At 38.2% G+C, this 6039-nt stretch overlaps 1 pseudogene; it reads left to right on the forward strand.

Annotated features, from left to right (window-relative positions):
• Nucleotides 1-3557: 3557 nt before the first annotated feature.
• On the forward strand, nt 3558-4708 carry LOC105463390 (hsc70-interacting protein pseudogene; annotated as a pseudogene).
• The last annotated feature ends 1331 nt before the right edge of the window (nt 4709-6039 follow it).

The following is a 6039-nucleotide window of genomic DNA, read 5'->3' on the forward strand; positions in this document are numbered from 1 at the left end:
TGGGAAAACATTCATAGTATTTTCTAAGAAAACATATAATATGCAGAATTCCAGAAAACAGCCCTTTGATGGTAAACAGAGCAATCTGTACTTTATTCCTTAGCATAGATACTTGCTTCTTGAAATAAAAATGGTGTTTCCAATAAGGGGTGAGTTCTCAGAAAGTTTTGTCCTTTCGGAAAAAAAAAAAAAATCCTCTTATTTATTCTTCAAGCTAGTAAATATAGTGAAGAGACAGTAAAGTGAAGCAGAACTCATCATTCTACTTCCCTATAAGTTTTTTGAAGGCATTCAAATAACACTGAGCCAAAAAGATGCTTTTTCTAGCTCTTCATCTTGTCTTTGAATTTAAAATTTAAAAATTAACACAAAAAGCATGAGCAACAAAAGAAAAAACAGACTGGACTTTATCAAACTTAAAAACTTTGGTGTGTTAAAAGACATTGTCAAGAAAGTGAAAAGACAACCTACAGAATGAGAAAAAGTACTTGCAGATCATGTTTAATAAGGGTCTAGAAACCAGAATACATTTTTTTAAAACTCTAAAAACAATTTTAAAAAGACAAGCCAATTAAAAAATGGATAAAGGACTTGACTTGAACAGACATTTCTCCAGAGAAGATATACAAACGGCCAAAAAGCACATGGAAGGATGCTCAACACCATTAGTCACTAAGGAAATGCAAATCAAAACCACAGTGTGATAACACTTGATACCCACTAGAAGGGCTAAAATTAAAAAAAAAAAAAAAAAAGATAATAACAAGTCTGGTTAGGATGTGAATGTAAAATGGTGTGGCCCTTTTGGAAGATAGTCTGGCAGTTCTTCAAAAGGTTAAACATTGAGTTACTCTATGACCTAATCACTCAAGAGAAATGAGAAAAGCCTACACAGAAACTTGTACATGAATGTTCATAGTAGCATTATTTGTAATAGCCAAATGTAGAAAATAAATGTCCATCAACCATGAATAGGTGAATGTAAGGTTTTTCAAATGTAGAAAGCAGCAAAATTCTATACATGCTACTGTGGGGACCCACTCGGCCCCCAGAGTTGGTATGAAGATTGTTTTAAACTGAAGGCATTTGAGGGTCAACAAACTGATGGCATTTGAGGCATTTGTGGAAAGAAGCTTTTTGGAGCTTCCCTTATCCTACTAGAAGCAGAAACTTCTAGGAGTGAGGCTGCCACAAAATCCCTCTCCAGGGAGTTTTACAGCCCAGAAAAAGATGAAGACCACTTGTACCTACATAAACAAAAATCATCACAAATTTTCTTATCTTCTATTTGTTCCCCTAAAAATCCATTTGTCTTTCATAAGGAAACCATTGGATCTGCCCACAGAAGTCCCTTCTTCCCTCTCCTCTTCCCCTATGAAAGCTGCCATATAAACCTCTACTTTAGCAGTTCAGGAGCCGCTTCTTTTGTGTTCTACATATGAATAAACTTTATCTTTTCTCCTGTTAATCTGTCCATTGTCAGCTAAATTAGCATACCCCAGTCACTGAACCTAGATTGGTAGGGAAAAAGGTTTTTCCTCTCACACCACACTATGAATGAACCTCGAAAACATTATGCTAAGTCAAAGCAATCAGCCACAGCAGGTCACATGTTGTGTGAATCTATTTATATGACATATTCAGAACAGGCAAATCTTTACAGACAGAAAGCAGATTGGTGGTTGCCAGCGGCTGGGGGAAAGAGGAACGGGGAGTGACTGCCTATGGGTACAGGGTTTATTTACGGGTAATAAGAATGTTTGAAACTAGGTAGAAGTGGTGGTGGCCAAACTTGGTGAATGTACTAAGTATCACTAAATTGTTCATTTAAAAGTGTTTATGTGAGTTTCACTTCAATAAAAAAAAAATTAAAAATTTAACTGGGGCTCAACTTTGATGAACCTTGAATGACAAGATAAAGTCTTTAGATTATAGCCCATAAATAACTGGAAACATTTCATAAATATTTCTTAAAAGCAAACTTAACATTTTAGGATAATTAATTTCTAATGTATGCGTTTATCCAAGATCAAAGCACCCAGTTAGGAAGTAGAGCATTCAATCGACTTGTCTAAATGAAGCTCCCCAATTGCCAAGCCTATTTTTTTTATTTTTCCCCCACTTAATGAAATTGGCAAATATAGTGACTGGTTCTGTCTGCATTCAGTTGTGTGTGATCACAGAGCCCCTTTCAGTCTTTAAACAAGAATCATTTTATGGATACCTGAGATAGTAACAGGGTTTTGAAAACGCTAATCTATGATGATCTGAAAGTAGCATGAAAAAGTATGTACAATAAATGAGAAGAGTGAGATAAGAGAGAAGAGCAGTGCCAGAGACAGAGAAAATAAGTCAGAGGCAGCCAGGTGGTGGCCTGTAATGTCAAAAGATTGCTTGGCAGGAAGTGAGGCCTGAACAGGGGTTTGCTCCTTTCACATGGAACGGAGGGATCACGATCCGTTTTCTTAAGACTCGGGCAACCTGAGACAACATTTCAGGAAAACTAAAGAGGAAGGCAGACTTCTGGAAACTCAGACAACAGAAAGCCCTGTATCTGTTAATTTATACTGGATTTCTAAAATTGCTCTACATTTGTGCAGTTTACACCTCAAATGATTCACATTTTTGCCCTTGAATAGACAAAGACTGCTACAAAGGAGAGGAAAGGGGACAGAGAGCGAAGGTAACAGCTTTAAGGTCTTAGCACTTCATAGAAGCCCTGACTCCAGCCACATGGAGCCACCTACCGGGAATTGATGGGCTGCTGAGGAGGAAACCTGGTTTTTTTACCTCGCATTCAGGTTTATAAGTCAAAAGCCACATCATGACACCTAATCATTTACTTCTCTATTTGGTTTCTTTTTTTTTTTAATTTTCTTTAAATACTCAATTAATATAAAGCCCCACGGGATATCAGTGATAAACTCTCATTTTCAAGATAAATGAAATGGCCAATATGGTCTGTAAACTAATAGATCAATAAAAAAACACCCAGCTTAGGACTATAAGGTGACTTCTTTATGACTGAGTAAACCATCTTTAGCAGCTATTAGAGAAGAAACACTGTCATAAATCTATTTCTTACTGCATTCCCATAACACCTTATGTGTATTTCATGCCAGGAGGCCTCACCTGTAGTGAATGTATTCATCTCCGCCATTAGACCATGAGCTCTCTGAAAGTAGGAACCTTTTCCTATATTTCTGCAGTACCAGTGGTCAGCACAGCACAGAGACATAGAGGAAATGTTTAGTTAATAATATGAACTCTGTCTATGGCTCATGAGGTCAGAGACTGTATGCCTTGCTCACTGTTGTGCCTTCAATACACAGTTCAGATGTAGCACATAGTAAGACCTCAAACATGTGTTTGTTGAGTGAATGAATGAATGAATGAATGAATAATAGGTTAATTAAGGGATGCAGATATTCAGCTATTTTCATTTCTTAGAACCCTCTTCCAGTATTAAAATATCCAAATACTTCTGCGCGCTCACGCGGAGCCAGCGCCTGGGCCTGGAACAGGGCCGTAGCTCCCAGCTTCCCCCACCACCTCCCTACCATGGACCCCCGCAAAGTGAACGAGCTTCGGGCCTTTGTGAAAATGTGTAAGCAGGATCCGAGCATTCTGCACACCGAGGAAATGCGCTTCCTGAGAGAGTGGGTGGAGAACATGGGGGGTAAAGTGCCACCTGCTACTCAGAAAGCTAAATCAGAAGAAAATACCACGGAAGAAAAACCTGACAGTAAGAAGGTGGAGGAAGACTTAAAGGCAGATGAACCATCAAGTGAGGAAAGTGATCTAGAAATTGATAAAGAAGGTGTGATTGAACCAGACCCTAATTCTCCTCAAGAAATGGGAGATGAAAATGCAGAAATAACGCAGGAGATGATGGATCAGGCAAATGATTAAAAAGTGGCTGCTATTGAAGCCCTAAATTATGGTGAACTCCAGAAAGCCATTGACTTATTCACAGATGCCATCAAGCTGAATCCTCACTTGGCCATTTTGTATACCAAGAGGGCCAGTGTCTTCGCCAAATTACAGAAGCCAAATGCTGCTATCTGAGACTGTGACAGAGCCATTGAGATAAATCCTGATTCAGCTCAGCCTTCCAAGTGGCAAGGGAAAGTACACAGACTTCTAGACCACTGGGAAGAAGCAGCCCATGATCTTGCCCTTGCCTGTAAATTGGATTATGCTGAAGATGCTAGTGCGATGCTGAAAGAAGTTCAGCCTAGGGCACAGAAAATTGCAGAACATCGGAGAAAGTGTGAGCAAGAACGTGAAGAGCAAGAGATCAAAGAAAGAATAGAACGAGTTAAAAAGGTTCGAGACGAGCATGAGAGAGCCCAGAGGGAGGAAGAAGCCAGACGACAGTCAGGAGCTCAGTATGGCTCTTTTCCAGGTGACTTTCCTGGGGGAATGACTGGTAATTTTCCCGGAGGAATGCCTGGAATGGGAGGGGCCATGCCTGGAATGGCTGGAATGCCTGGACTCAATGAAATTCTTGGTGATCCAGAGGTTCTTGCAGCCATGCAGGATCCAGAAGTTACGGTGGCCTTCCAGGATATGGCTCAGAACCCAGCAAATATGTCAAAATACCAGAGCAACCCAAAGGTTATGACTCTCATCAGTTTGTCAGCCAAATTTGGAGGTCAAGTAATGCCCTTCTGATAAATAAAGCACTTGCTGAAGGAAAAGCAACCTAGATCACCTTATGGATGTCGCAATAATACAAACCAGTGTACCTCCGACCTTCTCATCAAGAGAGCTGGGGTGCTTTGAAGATAATCCCTGCCCCTCTCCCCCAAATTCAGCTGAAGCGTTTTACAGTGGTTTGCCATTAGGATATTCATGTTTTCCTACTAGGAATTACAAACTTTAAACACTTTTTAAATATTCAAAATATTTAAAACAAATTTAAAGGATCTGTTAATTCTTATATTTTTCTTTACTGATCGTTTTGGATTATTTTCTTTGAATTGGGCAGGGAAGATACTTATGTATGGAAGATTATTGCTCTAATTTGAGTGAAATAAAAGTTATTAGTGCGAGGCAAACATAACTCATTTGAGGATAAAGTTTGTGTTGGACATGTGGTTCATGATGCATTTTGACTTGTCTTTTTAAATGCTTTATCTTTTTCTTTAAAGATTTATTTCAATAAAACTAATTGGAACCACCCGTATTTCAGAAAAAAAAAATCCAAATAAAGGCTTTTAAAAAAAGGCCATGTGGACATTTTGCCCGTACATCACCAAACATTTTCATGGTGGATATATCTAGATGTGTAATACTATGAACCTGGGTGACTGTATATCATACTTCTTTAGATACTTTAACGTGGTTCAGTACAAGCATTTTCAATCATTTTCTTTGTGAGCACTATTTGTTAATTCTCCTTTATGTGAAACAAAAAAATGGACTTCTAATCTAGCTCCTTTCTAGACAAGAGCTATTCTGTCCTGGGTAAATCAGCATCTGAGTGTACATGATTTTTCTGCTGTTCTTTCTTAGCTGAAATGCCCTCTTGCTCGGGGAAATGATCTGAAATTGCTGCTCATGATTTGCCTCTCAGAACTTTGTGTCATCAAGGGTGGCTGTGGCCTGGTTTCATGCCTTTAAAGTAAATTTCTTTTGGACAGAAATGTTCATATGCTGTACTAAACCATTACAAAAGCAATGTCCTTTTCGCCTTTTGGAAACAATAACAAAAGTAAGCAGGGAAAAGTACAGTCTTTTAGTATTTAAAGCATGACTTTTTACATTGACGTATATTTAAAACTTGCTTATCAGATATTTTAGCAACTATAGTTTATTAACTCGCAGGCTAGTATAACTAAAAAAAGGAATGGTAGATATGTAAAATTCTAACACTGACTGGAGACATTGGGAAATCTGAAGTATCTTCAGATTCATAGAAAACATATTATTATAGAATTCTTTAGGTATTAGGCATATGCTGTTTTAGCCAAAGTCTAATTAAAAAAAAAAATACTAGAGTATAAACTACTGTCTATGGATGGATAGATCACA

The sequence above is a fragment of the Macaca nemestrina genome, chromosome 8 (assembly GCF_043159975.1).
Source record: "Macaca nemestrina isolate mMacNem1 chromosome 8, mMacNem.hap1, whole genome shotgun sequence".
Lineage (NCBI taxonomy): Eukaryota > Metazoa > Chordata > Mammalia > Primates > Cercopithecidae > Macaca > Macaca nemestrina.